This window comes from Aquarana catesbeiana, linkage group LG13 (assembly GCF_042186555.1).
Source record: "Aquarana catesbeiana isolate 2022-GZ linkage group LG13, ASM4218655v1, whole genome shotgun sequence".
Classification (NCBI taxonomy): Eukaryota; Metazoa; Chordata; class Amphibia; order Anura; family Ranidae; genus Aquarana; species Aquarana catesbeiana.
This window is the reverse complement of record NC_133336.1, coordinates 15,945,881-15,966,724: the sequence shown is the minus strand read 5'-3', so window position 1 is coordinate 15,966,724 and position 20,844 is coordinate 15,945,881.

Here is a 20,844-nt window from a genome sequence, read left to right as displayed (position 1 = left end):
TTATGATTATTTGGAAATAATAAAAAACGCACAAAATTGTGACTCATTTTACATTTTCATCAGCAATGGTAATGTTTGTGGTTTGTAAAGACACCTGTGTGAGTTTGGGGTAAAGATTTTTGTGAGATGGAGAGTAACAAGTGAAAGTGACAGAGAAAAATATATTTTACCAAAACATCAAAACATTCCACATTCTAGCATTCCTAAAAACAAAATAGTTGAAGTAGAAGCAACATTTTTGCAACAGAAAATTTATTTCAGAGAAAGATACATTTTATCTCAACATTCAAATCATCAACATTTTATCTCAACATTTATTTGGGGAAATTACAACTGTACCATTAGAATCAATGGCTGAAACTTGCATTGGACTATATGGCACAGATTTTTACTGTCAAAAACACATTTTAGTCCAGCACTAATTCTGGTTTTTACTATAGCGCCCTGTGAAAAAGCCATGGGAGTTAAAATGAGAGTAGTTTGCATGTCTGAGCATGCTCAGTTGTGTTGGCATCTAGTTGTACAAAGACAGGGAATTTATCTCTTCTCGGACTTTTAAAGATATTTAATTCAATGTAGAAATCATTTTTTCACACAGTTTAAAAGCAGATTATCTTTAAATAATATACTGCATATTTCAGTACCATTTAGGTAATTATATCATGCTTTAAACATTATTTCCATGTGCACTACTCCAGGTTTTAGCAGAGTAAGGGTTTGGGCGCTATTTGTTTTCAGGGAGCTACAGTAAATTCAATTTTGGGAGTATTTTTTCTCCAGCGCTATAGTACATACCGTTTTAGCACTAATTTGCAGCAATTGGCGCTAATTAGCACCACGGCACTGTAGTAAATGACCCCCAGGGTGGTACAAAAAAAGTGATATGTTATTAATTTAATGATGTGGGAGTAGAAAACATAAATACTATGGGGTTGATTTACTAAGTGGAACCAATTGCCTTCAGAAGTCACCTAATTAGTAAACAGAGTCCTCCTGTGTGTAATTTAATCTCAGTATAAGTACAGCTGTTCTGTGAAGCCCTCAGAGGTTTGTTAGAGAACCTTGGTATACAAACAGCATCATGAAGGCCAAGGAACACACCAGACAGGTCAGGGATAAAGTTGTGAAGGAGTTTAAAGCAGGGTTAGGGTATAAAAATATATCGCAAGTTTTGAACATCTCACGGAGCTCTGTTCAATCCATCATCCGAAAATGGAAAAAGTATGGAACAACTGCAAACCTACCAAGACATGACCGTCCACCTAAACTGACCGGCCGGGCAAGGAGAACATTCATCAGAGAAGCAGCCATGAGTCCCATGGTAACTCTGGAGGAGCTGCAGAGATCCACAGCTCAGGTGGGAGAATCTGTCCACAGGACAACTATTAGTCGTACTCTCCACAAATCTGACCTTTATGGAGGAGTGGCAAGAAGAAAGACATTGTTGAAAGAAAGTCATAAGAAGTCCCCTTTGCAGTTTGCGAGAAGCCATGTGGAGGACACAGCAAACATGTGGAAGAAGGTGATCTGGTCAGATAAGACCAAAATTGAACTTTTTGGCCTAAAAGCAAAATGCTAGGTGTGGGGAAAACTAACACTGCACATCACCCTGAACAAACCATCCCCACCGTGAAACATGGTGGTGGCAGCATCATGTGGTGGGGATGCTTTTCTTCGGCAGGGACAGGGAAGCTGTTCAGAGTTGATGGGAAGATGGATGGAGCCAAATACAGGACAATCTTAGAAGAAAACCTGCAAAAGACTTGAGACTGGGGCGGAGGTTCACCTTCCAGCATTACAACGACCCTAAACATACAGCCAGAGGTACAATGGAATGGTTTAGATCAAAGCATATTCATGTGTTAGAACGGCCCGGGTCAAAGTCCAGACCTAAATCCAATTGAGAATCTGTGGCAAGACTTGAAAATTGCTGTTCACAGACGCTCTCCATCCAATCTGACAGAGCTTGAGCTACTTTGCAAAGAAGAATGAGCAAAATTGTCCCTCTCTAGATGTGCAAAGCTGGTAGAGACATCCCCAAAAAGACTTGCAGCTGTAATTGCAGTGAAAGGCAGTATTAAAAATTATTGGGGGGGCGCCATACAAATGTACATCACACTTCACATATTTATTTGTAAAAATTTTTGAAAAAAACATTTATTGTTTTCCTTCCACTTCACAATTATGTGCCACTTTGTGTTGGTCTATCACATAAAATCCCAATAAAATACATTTACGTTTTTGGTTGTAACATGACAAAATGTGGAAAATTTCAAGGGGCATGAATATTTTTTCAAGGCACTGTATATTGTTATATATATTGTTTTGTTTTTTTTTTTGTTTTTTTTTTTTGCATTAAAATTCATTAAAGTGTATTTTTTCCCCAAAAAATGTGTTTGTAAAACAGCTGCACAATTACCCAAATACCGCGTGACATAAAAAATTGTGTTGACTGCCATCTTATTCTCTAGGGTCTCTGCTAAAAAAATATATATAATATTTGGGTGTTTAAAGTAATGTTCTAGCAAAAAAATACTGATTATTACTTGTAAACAAAAAGTGCCAAAAAAGACCTGGTCTTTCTCTTCTGTCTTTTAGCTTTCAATGACCAATGTGTGTGAGAGAGATCCCGCTTGCATTAAGAATTTCCCCTTACATCCCTTTTTGGCGTTTTTTCTGAATTCTCACGGCAAAGAGACTCCCTAACAAAGTCTTCTCTTTGTAAATGAAAAATGTTATTCTGTTAAGAAGACCGGCTTATTTACCACTTGCGGACGTCTTCTATTACGCTTAATGTGAAATCCCGGTTCATAGCTCCTAATAACAAGCTATATGGATTGCGGCTGGCTGGCCAATTCACCCAACAGCCTGACCCCGGAGGAGGAATTTCCCAACCAAGGCTCTTGTATGAGAAAATTGAAACAATATTTCAGTTGCTCAGTATAAGAAAGCAGAATGCAATTGTAATGAAAAAAAATAAAAATACATATATATATATATCCACTTGCTGACCATGCACTGTAGTTTTATAGAATATATACCAGATTATTTACTTCTCAGTAGGGGGTGCGACCGCGCGTGCACGCCTGCTGATCCAGCTTTGCTCGCACTGGCTCCAGCACATGCCGATCAGCAGGTCCAGGCCAATGATTCATGGCCGATCGGCGGAGTGAATGACAGGAGAGAGATTTGTGTTGGTAAATAACATACAGATCTCTCTACTGACAACGGGGATGCTTTGAATCCATGATGCAAATCTCCCAATCTTTCATCCCAAAAGGCTCTCTACTGGATGAGATGTGGTGAGTGCGGAGGACATTGGAGTACAGGGACCTCATTGTCCAGTGGTGAGATGATTGGAGCTTTGTGACATGGTGCATTATCCTGCTGGAAGGAGCCATCAGAAGATGGGGACACTGTAGTCATAAAGGGATGGACATGGTCAGCAACAATACTCAGGGGGGGCGTGGCATTTAAACCATACTCAATTGGTACTAAGGGGCCCAAAGTGTGCCAAGAAAATATCCCCCCCACACCATTACACCCCCACCACCAGCCTGACCCGGTGATACAAGGCAGGATGGATCCATGACACCAAATTCTGACCCCACCATCTGAATGTCGCAGCTGAAATCCAGACTCATCAGACCAGGCAACGCTTTTCCAATCTTCTATTGTACAATTTTGGTGATCCTGTGCCAATTGTAGCCTCAGTTTCCTGTTCTTAGCTGACAGGAGTGGCACCCGGTGTGGTCTTCTGCTGCTGTAGCCCATCTGCTTCAGGGTTCGATGTGTTGTGCGTTCAGAGATGATATTCTGCATACCTTGGGTGTAACAATTGGTTATTTGAGTTACTGTTGCCTTTCTATCATCTGGAACCAGTCTGCCCATTCTCCTCTGACCTCAACAAGGCATTTTCCTCCACACAACTACCGCTCACTGGATATTTTATCATTTTCACAACATTCTCTGTAAACCTGAGAGATGATTGTGTGCGTGAAAATCCCAGAAATACTCAGACCAGCCCGTCTGCCACCAACAACCACGCCACGTTAAAGGTCACTGAAATCCCCTTTCTTCCCCATTCTGATGCTCAGTTTGAATTTCAGCAAGTCGTCCTCACCATGTGATTGGATGATTAGCAATTTGTGTTACCAAGAAGTTGGGTGTACCTAAAAAAGTGGCCGGTGATTTTGTGTTAGATAGATAGATAGATAGATAGATAGATAGATAGATAGATAGATAGATAGATAGATAGATAGATAGATGAGAAAGAGCTTTGTATGATGTCATAAGCCTAAGAATGTTTTACTATCCAAAGTTAAAACAACAACAAGGGCAGAAGTTTCAATAGATAGAAAGTTAAAAAAATGACTGAAGTTCCGCTTTAATGTGGACAATACCACATTATGACCACCATATGGCACTGAGGAGCATTATTATTTGACATGATAGTCAGTGCCATCTAGTGACCATAATGTGGTACTTTTATTTTATTTTTTTGCTGCTACAAGGCAGCAAACTACATCATATGGAGTCACGGCACAAGTCTGATCATTGAAGGAGAGTGGGCTGAGTTCCCAGCATAGCTAGAGAACTGACCACGTTGTGCTCTCCTGCTTAGCGTGGTCAGTTTTTATTACGAAAGCAGAGGGACTGACAGGAACACCAGGGTTTTCACACAATGCAAGCAATATTATTAGATTTATTTACTGTATTTACAATAGATAGAAAAGATGGTCAATCTCTATACATGCCAGCTATAAAACAAGAGATAAATAACGTTAAAATGTAAATATAATTCATATTCTATTCCCTTCTTCTTTTTCCCTATAAAAACCTCTTTTTGAACATAGCTATGCAATCTGGCCTGTATTATTGCCACTGCAGCAGTAAAAGCACTTAAACATGTAATATGAATTTCTATGGAGCCATTATTCAGATGCCTGATTCCTGCACTCATTCCCCACAATAAACACCCACGGTTTCTCTTTTGTTGTTTAGCAAAGAAAAAAAAAAAAGAAACAAGACTAGCATAAAAAGTTGAACTCGACTCAGCGTCTACTTCCATAAGTTGTTTTGCTTTCAGTATTCATGAAAGAATGAATGGGTATCCATCATAGGTCACTAAATGGCACATTTAAAAACTTTTTTTTTTTTTTTTTTACTTTTCTCCAAATATTTTTTTTTTTCCATTCTTCACCTTGAGCGAATAATAATGCTTATTTAATCATTTGGTATTTGTGAATTCTCCTCTCAACGGCTATTTAATTCCAACTGTGTCAAATTCATATTTTAAAAAAAAATGTTGGAGGCCGGCAGTAAGGCTTAACTGCAAGCACTGTGCTCCCCCCTTCCCCCTCCTACCCCCTGTGAATCCTACTGGCAGCATTATTTATTTTTATATTTTTTACCTAGGATTTCTTCAGTGGAACTGCTCTCTGCACCGTAACACAGGGAATGCAATCTATAGTGCTCCGCACTCACTGTATGTCCTTGAGTGATGCCGGGCGTCATTCAACCTAGAAGACTGAGGACATCTTGTGACCGAAAAGAGGTACTGCAGGAAGTGAGTATTGAAACTTGAGCTATGTTACTGTTTTTTTTTTTTTTTAAGAACTCGGAAGGTAAATAGCTTTCCAGGAGAATCAATTGCCAATTCCAAAAAAAAGAAAAATTCCCAAAAACTAGGTACCTAGGTACATCACCTTCACTCCAAACTATAATAATGGATACAACAATGCATGAAGAGCTTCAGGTATCCGTCAAAAAAAATTATCAAGAAGTTTTGCAAAAGCAAGACAAGAAAGAAATAGAAGAAACAAAAAGACTATTTATTATTAATGCTATCTATCTATCCATCTATCTATCTATCTATCCATCTATCTATCTATCTATCTATCTATCTATCTATCTATCTATCTATCTATCTATCTATCTATCTATCTATCTATCTATATCTATCTATCTATCTATCTATCTATCTATCTATCTATCTATCTATCTATCTATCTATCTATCTATCTATCTATCTATCTATCTATCTATCTCTCTATCTATCTCTCGACAGAGAGATAGAGAGATAGATAGATAGAGAGATAGATAGATAGATAGATAGATAGATAGATAGATAGATAGATAGATAGATAGATAGATAGATAGACCTGTACATATATACTTTTTTATATTATTTTTTATTTCCATAACTGCACCCAAAACCCCAACCCATAAATAAAACCAATTAAAATGATTACACTCCCTGTAAGAAACTGAGTAGAATTATAAACCTAACATTCTAGAAAAACATATACAAGCAATAATAATAATTAAAAAAAAATCTATACACAAATAAATATATACAAACAAGTTTTTTAATACCGCTTCTTTATATATTTTTTGTTAATAATAATAAAGGGGAGGGGTTAGTAAGATGACCACGCTCATATGGGGGCGCCAGAAATTTTTCTGCACCTAGTCGTCTGTGACCCTAGGATCGGCCCGGCTCGCAGTTACATTCTAAGACCTTTTTCACACTGGGGCAGTTTTTAGGCACTTTAGCGCTGGGAATAGCTTCGTCTCCCATTCATTTCAGTGTGACTTTTCACACCGAGGCGGTGTGCTTGCGAGACGTTCCGAAAAGTCCTGCAAGCAGCATCTTTGGGGTGGTTTGGGAGCGCTGTATTTAGCGCTCCCAAAATGCCCTGCCCATTATAATGAAATGGCAGCACTTCCAACACACCTGAAAATAAATTTGGAAGGGCCGCAACACAGGAGTTTTTAACCCCTTCTTTGGGGGTTCAAAAGCGCCCAGCTAGCGGGCAAAAAGCGTTGTTCAAACAGCGCTAAAGCGCCACTAAAACGAGCAGCATTTAGCGGTAACGCTGCTGCGGCCCCAGTGTGAAAGGGGTCTTAGACTAACCTATTTAGCCTTGTAAAGCAAAAATCACTATACATAACCTTTTTTGCTGTGGGTCCGGTGTGGTCCCATGCTGAGCTGTCAGCGGCGGCTTGTGGAGCTGGGTTCAGAGGAGGGAGCCAACAATGGAAGCCCTGTAGTAACTCTATGGGTAACATCACTTCCTAGGCATTTTCCAGCCATTGTCAGCTTGTCAGAAACCATGAATCAGACTGAGACAGAAGTACAGTTAAATCACACTTGCTTAATAATTATAAAAAAAGGTAAACTGAGTAAACATAGTCAAAACATAGCCAGAGTTCAGGAACCGGAACGGATAGTCAGCCAAGCCAGAAGTCAGGGAGCCAGAGAACAGCGTTGTAAAACAGCAAGCAGGATCTGGAGCCAGAAGGGATGTCAGCCAAGCAAGTCTTTAACAGGAACACAGGAGAGCGTCTCTAGAGATGTGACCAAGGCGAAGGCAGAGATCATCTGGACTGGGTGGCTTAAGTAGGCAGGACTGACGAGCAGGATCATCAACAGGTGAGTCACTGTGGAGAGATAGGAGCTGGTAATTAGCCGACAGCTGAGTGGCCAGCTCAGAGAAGGAAGGGCTGAGGCCAGCCCTGACACAGCTGTCTCCTGCGCACAGCATCCGCCGCTGGAGACCGGAGCGGCTGCAGAAAAGGTATGTATAGCGATTTTTGCTTTACAGGGTTAGATAGGTTAGTCTTAGAATGTGGCTGCCAGTAGATTTAGGCCTCTTTCACATGAACGATCCGTTCAGGTCCGCCTGTCAGTTTTTTAGGCGGACCTGAACGGACCCTCCATAGACCTCTATAGAGCGTCGGATGTCAGCAGTGACATGTCCGCTGACATCCGACCCGCTCCGATCCGAAAAAGTGTAACGGAGGAAAAACCTACTTTTCCATTAGTTTTCGGATCGGGTGACAACGGACTCTACGGTCCTTCGTCATCCAATCCCCCATAGAGGAGAGCGGCACTCTGACAGGTCCGTCGCTGCACAGTGTGCAGCGATGGACCTGTCATCTGCCTGCTCAGTGGGGATCGACGGAGCGATCCCCACTGAGCAAGCGGATGTTTACGGGGCGGATCATCACGGATCCGTCCCGTGTGAAAGGACCCTTATGCCCTGTACACACAGTCGGATTTTCCGACGGAAAATGTGTGATAGGACCTTGTTGTCGGAAATTCTGACCGTGTGTGGGCTCCATCACACATTTTCCATCGGATTTTCCGACACACAAAGTTTGAGAGCAGGATATAAAATTTTCCGACGACAAAATCCATTGTCGGAAATTCCGATCGTGTGTGCACAAATCCGACGGACAAAGTGCCACGCATGCTCAGAATAAATAAAGAGATGAAAGCTATTGGCCACTGCCCTGTTTATAGTCCCGACGTACGTGTTTTACGTCACCGCGTTCAGAACGATCGGATTTTCCGACAACTTTGTGTGACCGTGTGTATGCAAGACAAGTTTGAGCCAACATCCGTCGGAAAAAATCCTAGGATTTTGTTGTCGGAATGTCCGAACAAAGTCCGACCGTGTGTACGGGGCATTAGAGTTAGTTTTTGGCTGAACTTTCACTTTAAGTTTTTTTACTGACACTTTAGATTGCTAAACTATTGCGCAAATATCGTGTGACATAAAAAAATTGGAACTACCACCATTTTATTCTCCAGGGTCTCTGTTTTTATAAAATATATAATGTGTGGGGGTTTTAACTAATCTTTAGACCTACAATGAGTCTTTAAAGATGTGTAAAAAAAAAATGCAAAAGGATTTTACAGTGACTACAGCAATATGGAAGAGGGTGTGTTTGGAGACTGTTTCTGTCCCCAAATTAAAAATCACCAAAAAGTCAAGTATTAAAATTGCATACAAAACTTTTTCTTTTTCCAGCTAAAAACCCACAATAACAGCCACAAGCTTTTATAGACATACAATAGTTTACATTGGGCTCCTCCAGTGGCATGGTTGACCACCACAAACACTCACAGGGTCAGCAGTGATTCTACAGTGACTATCTTAAGCGTTATAGGTATGGTGTCTTTCTAAATGTTGCTGGAAAGTCTCACAATCTTCTTTTTGTTCTACATTTGGACACACAGCTTACACGGGACTTTCAGTAAGTACACTGCCTTAAAAAAAGTATACATACCCCTTGAAATGTTCCACATTTTGTCATGTTACAACCAAAAACATCAATGTATTTTATGCATTTATATGTGATAGACCAACACAAAGTGGCACATAATTGTGAAGTGGAAGGAAAATGATAAATGGTTTTCAAAATGTTTTACAAATAAAAAAGTGTGGCATTTGTATTCAGCCCCCTTTATTCTGATACCCCTAACTAAAATCTAGTGGAACCAATTGCCTTCAGAAATCACCTAATTAGTAAATAGAATCCACCTGTGTGTAATTTAATCTCAGTATAAATACAGCTGTTCTGTGAAGCCCTCAGAGGTTTGGTAGAGAACCTTAGTGAACAAACAGCATCATGAAGGCCAAGAAACACACCAGACAGGTCAGGGATAAAGTTGTGGAGAAGTATAAAGCAGGGTTAGGTTATAAAAAAAATATTCCAAGCTTTGAATATCTCACGGAGCTCTGTTCAATCCATCATCTGAAAATGGAAAGAGTATGGCACAACTGCAAACCTACCAAGACATGGCCGTCCACCTAAACTGACCGGCCGGGCAAGGAGAACATTCATCAGAGAAGCAGCCAAGAGGCCCATGGTAACTCTGGAGGAGCTGCAGAGATCCACAGCTCAGGTGGGAGAATCTGTCCACAGGACAAATATTAGTCGTGTTCTCCACAAATCTGACCTTTATGGAAGAGTGACAAAAAGAAAGACATAAGAAGTCCTGTTTGCAGTTTGTGAGAAGCCATGTGGGGGACACAGCAAACATGTGGAAGAAGGTACTCTGGCCAGAAGAGACCAAAATTGAACTTTCTTGACCTAAAAGCAAAACGCTATGTGAGGCGGAAAACTAACACTGCACATCACCCTGAACACAACATCCCCCCGTGAAACATGGTGGTGGCAGCATCATGTGGTGGGGATGCTTTTCTTCAGCAGGGACAGGGAAGCTGGTCAGAGTTGATGGGAAGATGGATGGAGACAAATACAGGGCAATCTTAGAAGAAAACCTGTTAGAGTCTGCAAAAGATTTGAGACTGGGGCGGAGGTTCACCTTTCAACAGGACAACGACCCTAAACATACAGCCAGAGCTACAATGGGATGGTTTAGATCACAGCATATTCATGTGTTAGAATGGCCCAGTCAAAGTCTATAACTAAATCCCATTGAGAATCTGTGGCAAGACTTAAAAATTGCTGTTCACAGACGCTCTCCATCCAATCTGACAGAGCTTGAGATATTTTGCAAAGAAGAATGGCCAAAAAATGTCACTCTGTAGATGTGCAAAGCTGGTAGAGACATCCCCAATTATGTGCCACTTTGTGTTGGTCTATCGCATAAAATCCCAGTAAAATACATTTAAGTTTTTGGTTGTAACTTGACAAAATGTGGAAAATTTCAAGGGGTATGAATACTTTTACATGGCACTGTATATACAGCCGAGTGAGGCGTGGGAAAAGTGCAGGTTCACCTTATGCTTAGAAAAAGTAAAAGACGCCAAAGCCAAAGTCAATCTTCAAAAAAAGAAAGTCCAATCCCGAGTATGTTATATCACAATAGTTATGTTGTATCATTGGGATCTCCCCCAACAACTGTTGACAAGAGAATTGCTAATAAGGGTCATTTGTCAGCTTCCCTTAGTTTGTCGTGTGGTTAAGTCGGTAAGCGGATCCAGATTAGTGATTTATTGCCAATCAACCTGTCAGCAGCCATTGTTCCTCTCTACCTTTCCATTTGTTAACAGGCTATGTCACATTCACTTTGTAATTACATGAAACAAACAATGTGGCAGCCAAGTAGCAATTTTATTGTCAAAACCTTATTAAAGGAAAAGTATAATCTTATCAATCTTATTTTAAATATACCGTTTGAGAGATCAGCTTGATTTAATGTGCAAATTCAAGCAAAACGTATTTATTTTTTTAGTTTTGGATGACATGGGGAAGGATTCGAATCCCTGTTGGGTGTTTACTCGGTTATGGTGGCCATATGTGCAGCTACTGTATGTTCAAGCTTTGTGTCATAAATGTAAATGGTTTGGCACTTTAACCCATCACCATACAACACCGGAGGCCATATAACAGCATAATGTGAGCAATGGTGAGCGCTCATTGGTCAACACTGGCTATGTGACTGCACTGACCAAGAAGAAGCCTTTTGAGGATCCTTTATTTCAGGACAGTGTCCTGGAATAAATAAGAGGTCTTCACTGGCCAGTGCGGCCACATGGACCATGCTGGCCAATGACCACTTGCCATTGCTCACATTACTCTGTTACACAACCACTGGGAGTGTGCCATGGTCAGGGGTCAGGCTTGGTGACCTGAAGCTATAGCAGTAGAGAGGCTCCCTCTGACCAGCAGGACAGGTATACAAGCACGTCACCCTGGTGGATGACACAGGTTCAACTGAGGTACTGGGTCTAAGCACTAACCATATTCAAGAGAGCTCCTGATGGTGGAGGTGGATTTTGCTGCTCAGGATCGTCCCACCAGGAGGTGAAAAAGCCGGGTTCCAGTAGTAGATATAGCAGGTAGGGGACAGCAGCAGCATAGTCAGTAAACAAGCCAAAGGTCAGGATCAAGTGGAAGCATAATCAAGTAACAAGCCAAAGGTTGGTAATGAGTGGTAGAAAAGATACGGATGGCAGCATAATTGACAAGAGCAAGATATTGGCTGGAGCAAAGCACAATAATCTGGCAAACAGGAAGTGCAAATGCATGTATAAAAAAGGAAGGAGGGAGCAAATGGGAAGAGCAAAGGGTTCAAGAATAACAAGACACAAGGCAAGGTTTGTCTAAGGCAATTGCTCTCAACCTCTCTAGTGCCGTGACCCCTTGATAAAATTTCCCTAGTTGTGGGGACCCCTAAACTTTTCGTAGTGTGGGTTGTCACCACCCAAAGCAAAACAAGTAATTTGCGCCTCTAACCCATGGACATTTAGCTCTCCCTGAGTCCCTTCTACTCGTACAGTATTAAAACCCCTTATGGTACATTCTAGGATGTACCACTTTATCTTTGTTATCCTTTCGTTCCCTTTTATCTCTCTCTAGCCTATTTTCTTGTCCCTCCCATCCCTCTCTCTAGCCGTCTTTTTTGTTCTTTCTCTTATTCTTTCTCTCCCTTTTTCTTTGTTCCTCCCCTCTTTTCCTTTCTCTCCCATGTATTCTCTATTTTTATTCCTTCTCTTACTCCTTGGTGGGGTGAGGGGGGGAATGGGATGAGTGGCAGTGCTGGTGGGGGGTGGGATCAGTGGCAGTGCTGGGGGGAGTTCTGAGCAGCCAACTTAGGTGCCCTTGATCAAGGTCATCTGCTGATCTGAGAACTGTAGTAGGGACTTTTAATGGCAACTCTCATAGGTAGTGTTACTCACTGTGTCTCCGGCTTCAGTGTGTCTCCAGCTCTGTGGTGTCTCCCAGCAGTGACACCTATGGGTCAGGGTTTCCTCCGGTTCCTCCCTCTTCACATTTCTCACCAATCAGCTGATCTCTAGTCTCTCCCTCTCAGCCATTCTGTGAACTGAGTGGGCAGCTGCGGGCTCCAGGAACAGCCAAGCAGGGTGGCTACAGGCTCCAGAGACAGCCCTGCTGGGCGGCCGCGAAAAGGCTGGGAGAGCGGTGCAGGCTTCAGGAACATCCCAGGATTGGGTGACCCCTGGCAAATCGTCATTCGACCCCCAGGTTGAGAACCACTGGTCTAAGGAATTAGGCAAGGAGCAGTCCAGCATCTGAGCTCAGCAAGAAGAGATGCTGCCAGGCTCAGCAGAGGTTGCAGGTTCACATCTGGGTCCTGACAAAATGTGTAGTGATGTTTTTAAGTGCTGGACTGTTGTACTGGCTGGAGAGGGCAGCAGAAGATGGGGATCATATAAGATACTGTACATGCAAATGGTACTAGAGTTGTGAGGGTCATGAGTTAGTTTTGAATTTTCAGTATTGCTTCTATTTATTGTAAAAATATTTCAATTTCTTAAAAGTACTTATATAGTTAATTCATAGGTAAGAATACTGACAACATGTTTAACTCCAGGCTCATCTTCCTGGCCCTGAGTGCTCCTTGTGTAGCACTTTTGGTAATCAGGCAAACATCATTTGAAGAAATATGGATCTTCATCAACTTAGGGGCTATAGTATGAATGTTCCAGACCCATTTACTTGGCATAACACGGCCCAGGTACTTTCTTGTTAAGGAGTAGTTCATTTCTTTGGATGCTCAGAATGAGGGGCACCATGAGGTTTTGTAGATACTAGTGCATGGGGAAGTAGGAAAGAGGGTCGAGGGAGAAAATGATACCTTCAGGTTTCTTCTTAAAACATAGCCCTTGGTCTTCTTCATGTCTTTCTAACTTTCTGGGTCCCTTTATCACATGGCTATATTGATTGGACTCTTAGAATTGAATTGGGGCTCCTTGACATTGAGTTTCAAGCAGTATTTCAGTCTTAGACTTTGAAGCAGGATGACTTTTAAAGGAGTCTGGTTCCTCTAAGCCCAATGTGGCACTCCATGGCAGCCCGTATCATCAATGGTTCCCCCCAGTAGGGAGATCCTTGTGGCCTCCCACCTCTCTAGGCCCTAAGGACAAGACAGGTGTTACAGTTGCATCCTCTCAAGGCAAAATCCCAGGAGGGAAGACAATGATTTACATAAGTGACTGAGCTAATACACTGTATGATACAGAACAGTTGCCAGCACACAGCTAAGCTGACTAAAGCTCTCTACAAGATCACAAAAATACAGAAATAGAATCTGATTTTTTTTTTACATCCCTGCCCCTGCATGTGTATTTGATTAGTTTGCTTGTGGTGGAGCAAAAATACAAACACACATTGAATGCTAGTATGGCAGAGGCACCCTTGGTATTGAGTGATATTGGTAAGAATGGATGAAAGGCATCATGGCTATGAGTAATGAACATATATGTATGGAATCCACACAGTTACAACCAGAGCATCAAATCCATATGTAACACAGCCAGACTGAGGTAGTGGCATATTTCAGCCATGAAACCCATCTTTTGGTGTAATAAATACATTTGATGCTCATTGCTCATAACCATGATGACTTTGACCCCTCCTTAATCAATATCATGGTTCCCTATGACATTCCCCATGAGGAGAACCTAAAACCAGGTTTGCTGAGGAATGGAGAGTGACTTCCTATATCTTGTGTGGAGACAGGGGGATTCTCCACATGCAAACTTGGAAAGTTGTGTCTACCATTACACTTGATTATTCACAGCCTTGCCAAATGTAAGTTGAAGAGGTTGTATACCTCGGGGAAAAAAAAACCCTGCAAGACAAAGGTATAATAAGCTAGTATGCAATACTTACCTTAGAACGATGCCCTGGATTGGCGTCGGCACTCTGAGTACAGCGCGGACATCTTCCACTGGAGTTACTTACGTGTTCGCGGCTCCGGCTCTGTGATTGGTCGGAGCCGCGATGACATCACTCCCACGCATGGGCACGGGAGCCACCTGTCACGGCACGGCTCCTGAAGAAACGGCAGCAGCGGCTCGTTTCTTCAGTATGCATGCGTCAATGACGTCAGCAGCATCGCATTTACTGAATATCTCCTAAACTATGCAAGTTTAGGAGACATTCAAGGTACCTACAGGTAAGCCATATTATAGGCTTACCTGTAGGTAAAAGTGGTGTAACAGGGTTTACAACCACTTTAATTCTTTCTATTTTCCTGAACATGTACAACAAACAACACTTTCTACTTACTACACTATAAAGGCACTCCCATCTCTTCTCTTCTTTTCTTTTTTCCAATGGATATGGAGATCTCCTTTATTTGGACATCTGTTATTTCTGGCTGCTTGACCGGGGTCCTTTTGGTGGTGCATACATGGTGATGTTGAGTGCCTTCCGGGTACTCCCAGTTCAAAGGGGGCAGGAGACTGTGGAAAAACTCTGATGGGAATAACTTGTAGAAAGGCTTAATGGTAATGAAAGAATATGAAACAAGTTCAGGGAGAAACTAAGTGGATCTGAGTTAATGGGATAATCCTGAACAGGTGATATGGCACTGCTTGGTGTATGCTAAAGAAGTGTTGCAATGACTAAAGAACTAGGGGGTAAATCGTGTCAGCTAAAGTCTCACTTCCTGTTGTGCAGCGTGTTTAATGGGTTGGCAACCCTCTCATGAATTCTTCGCTTCAGCTGTTGATGCCAATGGCAGAGGGGTCCCTCATCGATCAATGGCTTGAGCTTCGAAAAACCCACTCTGTATGACTGGAGATACATAAGAAGACCAGCGAACATGCTCTGTATGGCTGGAGATACATGAGAAGACTGGCAAACCTGCTCTGTATGGCTGGAGATACAGGAAGAGACTGGCAAACCCACTCTGTATGGCTGGAGATACATAAGAAGTTGGGCAAACCTCCTCTGTATGGCTGGAGATACAGCTGCTTAGGCCACTGTGGGAGGCGAGTGTCTTTGGACTAAGCACTCTTGTCTGCTTCCTTTTTTGGTCTGGTGCCAAGTGCCCCCAAACCCACCAGAGCAGTTCACTGAATTCCTCTCCACTCTGCCTCCCATGCTGCTCCCTGGGAACTGTAGTTTCCCTATTACTGTGATGCAGTGCCGCTTGTACTTAGTGGAACTTCATCTCCCAAAGTCCTTTTTTTAAAGTAGTAGTAAAGTGAAAATCTCAAAAACCACTAACAGGCAGGGTTTTTATGACATGAGAGACCATAGAGGTTTCTTCTGCCATAAATGCACCGCACATCCACAGCTCAGACCACATTTATGGACCGTTCTGTGTGCCACGGCCTTGAGCATGTGCAGGAGTGACGTCACGTCGGCCCGTCGACTGGTTGAAGATGGAGGACGCTGGAGACCAGGGAGGGCCATGCTAGCACAACACCAGAGGGCTCAATTTGAAGGTAAGCATGTCATAATTTACCAGTATGCAGTGCATACTAGTACATTATGACTTAAACCCGGTGGGGGGACCTATTTTTTTCCTTTATTACATAGATTTTACTACCACTTTAACAACCCCTCCTTCTCCTAGTTCAATGTTGAACAATCAAAGAGGGACAGAAAGAGTCAATAGGAGTATAGCTAATGGGCATGCTGGGACTTGTTGTCTCACAAAAATAATTCAGTTTACCCTTGCCTTATTTTCACCAAAGGAGCCCTTGTGTCAGCACCTGGCTACACATATTTGCGTTAAGTGCTTGGCAAGAGATTAATAAAACAAAAGCCCACAGTTGGTCTTTAACACCTTCTGGACCAGCGTATAGTACAATGGTGGCCGGGCGGGAACACTGTTGTTCTGGGAGGACATCATATGAAGTCTTCCCAGAACATGCCTTTTGTGTGGTCACGGGGCTGCACAACAGTGCGATCTGTCACAGGATGTGTTCACTGGACACAGCCGATGACTGATCAGTGTACCGGCCTGCTGTTAGGGCTGGGCTCAGCTCTTCCTTCTCAAAGCTGGCCGCTCAGCTATCAGCTAATTGCCAGCTCCTATCTCTTCACAGTGACTCACCTGTTGATGATATCCTGCTCGTCAGTCCTACCTACTTAAGCCGTCCAGTCCAGATGATCTCTGCCTTCGCCTTGGTAACATCTCTAGAGACGCTCTCCTGTGTTCCTGTTAAAGACTTGCTTGGCTGACATTCCTTCTGGCTCCAGATCCTGTTTGCTGTTCTACTATGCTTATCTCTGGCTCCCTGACGTTTTGGCTTATCTGACTATACTTTCCGGTTCCTAAACTCTGGCTATGTTTTGACTACGTTTACTCTGTTTACCTTTTTTTTTTTCAGTTAAATCACACTTGTTTAATAATAATAATAAAAAAGTTGTTGCTAGCTGTGATTGGTCACAGTAATCACACGGCACAGACAAGCCAATCACAGCCCATCTGTACCATGTGATTAACTTTGGCCAATCACAGTTAATCACAACAAAAGACACTAAATGAACCAGTTTCATTCTGTAAAAAAGTGGTTGCTTATACTAATGAAATTCACTGTAAAAAAAAAATCCTGATCACTTCCCAAGAGTAGTACAGGGTTACTATGGTAACACTGTGTTGCTCTGGTCACAGTTTGCTAGGGAAAAAAAGCCATAAAAAAGAAAAACAAATTGAAAAAAAAAACTATTATTATTTTTTTACATACTGTAGCTAGTCAGTGTCCCCGATCACCGCCACACTAGTTATTTGATAACGCTGTACTGCACTGGTGACAGTATGTAAAATAAATAAATTAATAAATAATAATATTTTTTTTTTATTTCTTAATTTTCCAAACTTCAAAAAACTCACTATGCCTCTTACTAAATTTCTTGGACTGTCTACTTCACAAAAATGGGTCATTTGGGGGTTATTTGTACTGTCCTGGCATTTTCAGGCCTCGAGAAATGAGATTGGCGGCCGTCAGTTCATCAGGATTGATCAATTTTCAGATATACTGTATATACTGTAGTTTGTGGACTCTACACCTTTCATACAGAGTAAATAATATACACTGTTTTGGGTTATTTTCACCAAAGAAATATAGAAGAATACAATTAGGCCTAAATTTATGTAAAGAGATTATTTATTTGCAAAATTTTATAACAAACGAAGTAAAACTATTTTTTTTTTCAAAATGTTCCGTCTTTTTTCGCCTATTTAAAGAATGCAAAACCCAGCGGTGATTAAATACCACCAAAAGAAAGCTTTGTTTGTGTGAAAAAAATAAATGTCATATGGGTACAGTGTCGCATGACCACTCAATTGACATTCAAAGTGTGACAGCGCTGAAAGCTGAAAACTAGCCTGGGCAGGAAGGGGATAAAAGTGTCCGGTATTGAAGTGGTTAAACTCAGAGACAGAATCTGGCTTTATAACAGATTATTTTTCCAGTCTGAGGAGCTTTGGCAGACATGTAAATAATAAAGCAAAGAGTTATTCTGATTATTTTGTGTTTATTTTTGATAATTGACTCGGAGGTAGAACGATGCTGCCACACATGATGTTTATTTAATGGGTTTGGATGAAATAATGAGCCGTTATTATACAATACTTTTTTTTTTTGCACAGTTAAAAAGGTGGAACTCATCTCAACGTGATGCCGAAAAAGCCTCCTTTCCGCCCGCCTAATTAAGTGCAGTGTCAGTGTAATTCAAAATATAAAGTTTCATCAGAAGTAGACCTGCTAACTTCAAATTAAACCGTTCTTCGGGGACTGGAATTTGTGCTCATTTCATTCTGGCCGTCAATCATATCTTGTCTAACACTTGATATCTCCGTGTCGGCCTCGCACAAAATTGGAATCAGTCATTTCAAATCCCCCCACCAAACTCTTCAATCATTCTAATTATAACTGTGCTGCCGCTTTTTCACTGTTATTGGTTTTTGTGCTTCGGCATTTGCAACATGTGCAGTTATCAGCTAAAGCACCATCTGGAACGGCCTGGGAGTAGTGTGGGGAAAGTCATAAAGGTGAAGAAGAGTCTAATGTGGACAGATCGCGCTGTGAGTTTTGATAGCCCATGTTGTATAGTTATGTCAAATAGTTCAATATCCCTGACATAAATTGTCACATTACTGCCTGGGCATTTTACTCTTGACTGGATGCTCATACTTTTAAAAAAAAAGTTAAAGTTGATGTCCAAATAAACATCTAATAACTTAGAAGAAATAAATAGAAGTAGGCTTGACAAAGGGGCGGTACTGTCTCTGTAAGCTAACCCCTGTGATAACTGTCAATGCTAGCCCCTGCATGGGCGGAATTGTAGCAGTTTAGCTATTTTTTAAACTTGAATAAAAATGATTAAAAAGTTAAAGTTGATGTCCAGATAAACATCTAAACCCTTAGATTAAATAAATAGAAGTAGGCTTGAGAAAGGGGCAGATGCACATACTCAATCGAAAAAGATAAAGTTGCCCCAAGCCAGCTTGGACCGCCTATGACAGATGGTCCCGATGCTCCCGAACGCTTATCTTTCCCCCTTCTCTCAGCCTCTAACCTCTGGCCATCCTTCTTCTTTTGCTTCCCTTAACCTTTCCCTGGATCCCTACCTGTCAGGTGTGTATTCTCGATTTCTTGAGCACCACCTTCTTGCTTAACTTTCTTCTGATTTCAAATCTGCCTCTCTCTTCAGACCTGTATAGGCTCTATATGGCATTACTACATGGGTATTGGTCGGCCCAGGGGATGCCCCATTGTTTTAAGGAACCTCCTTAAGACCCCTCGGCCCTAATTGCTTTATGAAACAACCCTTTTTTCTGCTGCTATTTTAGCTCACACTTTGTGCTTTTTCTTCTCATGTTTAAATGGCCTCTTTTTATCTGTCTCTGTAAGCTAACCCTTGTAATAACAGTTAATGCTGGCCCCTGCATGGGCGGAATTGTAGCAGGTTAGCTACTTGTTAAACTTGAATAAAAAAATTATTGAACAAGTTAAAGTTGATGTCCAGATAAACATCTAAACCCTTAGATGAAATAAATAGAAGTAGGCTTGAGAAAGGGGCGGATGCACATACTCATTCGAAAAAGATAAAGTTGCCCCAAGCCAGCTTGGGCCACCTATGATGGATGGTCCCGATGCCCGCAAACCCATATATTTCCCTCTTCTCTCTGCCTCTAACCTCTGGCACTCCTTCTTTTGCTTCCCTTGACCCTCCCTAGATCCCTACCTTTCAGGTGTTCATTCTCGATCTATCAAGCACCAATCTGCCTCTCTCTTCAGACCTGTATAGGCTGTATATGGCACTACTGCATGGGTATTGGTGGGCCCAGGTGATGCCCCATTGTTTTAGTGAACCTCCTTAGGACCCCTTGTTCCTGATGCTTTAAGAAACAAGCCTATTTTTGCTGCTATTTTAGCTCGCGTTTTGTCCTTTTTCCTCTCATGTATACATTGCCTCTTTTTGGCTGTCTCTGTAAGCTAACCCTTGTGATAACCGTCAATTAGACATGTTCAAGACAAAAAAAAGTGTTTTTGTTCTGTTTTAATTCGTTAATTGAGTTATTTTGTTTCATTAAATTCAGTTGATTTGTTCAATTCGTATTCGGGATTCGTATTCGGGATTTATATTCAGAATTCATATTCGTAATTTTTCAAATTTTCTCTGAATTTACTTTTTTTTTTTTCGATTCAAACATTTGGAACAATCAATTTTGAATTGATTGAATCGAAAACTTCAGATTTTTTTTGTGAAAGGACAGGTCTGAGTCCAGGATTACACCTAGTACCCCTGGCATGAGGGGAGGGATTGATGGTTGCATTATTGATTTGGATGGAAAAGTGCATGCTTTAGATAGGAGAGGAAGGTGCCAGTAGAGAGGGAGAGTTTGAAGATGTGAGTGAGGGAGCATAGGATAGAAAAGTAGGGTGACTGTAGTAGTTGTAAGGGAACAGGATCCAGGGGACGATTGGTTTGGTGGACATCTGAGAAAAAGTTGTGTAACCTCTTCAGTAGTAGCCAGTTCAACAGAGGAAAGTGTTGACTGTGCTGTTAGAACAAGGCATGTTAAGTAGGGAAGATAACTGTACAGTGGAGGTGTTCTGTCCCATATTGCATCAATCCTGTCTTTGAAGTCATTGGCAATATCTTGGGCAGTGAGTGAGTTAGTGGGTAGAGGAGGCGGGAGACAAAGTAGAGAGTTAAAGGTAGAGAAAAGCCAATGAGGACAGGATGACAAGGTATTAATAAGAGAGAGAAAAATATATTTGTTTGGCAGCATGGAGGGAGGAATTGTATTTTAGGAGGGCAGATTTATATAGGGTAAACTCATGCAAAGTTTGGTTTATACCATAGTCA